Below are 978 nucleotides of genomic sequence, written 5' to 3'. Positions count from 1 at the left end.
TCATCATCTCCAGCAGGGTAATAAGTACTGAGGCTATTTTTTTTCATATTCTGTTGCTGCAATACCTTATGCCCATGAGGAACATTAGCTCTAAATGTCATCATTCTCCACTAAGCAGAACAAGTGAGAAAAATAATGAAAATTAAGAAATGGAAAACTTTATTAATGCATGATGAATAGAACAATAATCTATGATAGTGAACTGGACAGTTTTATGCCAACTTGGAGCAACTTGAAGTTATCTGAAATTAGGAAAATTCAATTAAGAATATACCTGCTTGTGAGCAGAAGACTCTATAGAGAAGTTTGTATAGTATTTTCTTAATCAGGGAACAATGTGCGATAGCAAAAGAAATGAGGATATTGTTATCCCTAGGCTGGTAATACTGTTATATATACTAAAGCAGGCTGAACAAGTCGTGAAAAGCAGAACACTAAGCAGGTCTGCTCAATGGTGTCTAGTCAGTACTATACCAGGTTTCCTCTGTTCAAATGCCCGTCCTGCCTTCTCTTGATGCAGAGAAATTATAAGACATACACCTCCAAATTTGATGTAAAAAATGTACTTTTATAGTAATTAGGAATTTCCTATATATGATAATGTCTTCATAGAATAGAAATTACTCTGTTGCTATTTAAAAACTTTAATGGGATTCACTGCATGTTGTACAATAGTAGGATAATCTTATAAAAAAATCATCTTGTTCGTGGAGTAAAATTTGCAGGAACAAAACTCCTCACTCTCATGAGTTACATGCCCTAAAAGAAAAAAAAATATTGAGTAGTATTCAGATATGTTTTTTTGCCATAGCAGCCAAAAAAATCAATGGAAAATCAAGTAATTGTAAATATTATAATTAAGACCATTACTGGGAAGGAATATCCCAACATTACCTAATGGCCAGCAACATGCTACTAGAATGTGAATAGACTTATACAAGAACAATTTCTTTTACTCTGCCAGAGTCAAATAGAAAC

This window comes from Microtus ochrogaster, unplaced genomic scaffold (assembly GCF_000317375.1).
Source record: "Microtus ochrogaster isolate Prairie Vole_2 unplaced genomic scaffold, MicOch1.0 UNK94, whole genome shotgun sequence".
Taxonomy (NCBI): domain Eukaryota; kingdom Metazoa; phylum Chordata; class Mammalia; order Rodentia; family Cricetidae; genus Microtus; species Microtus ochrogaster.
Note: the sequence above shows the minus strand (reverse complement) of the source record.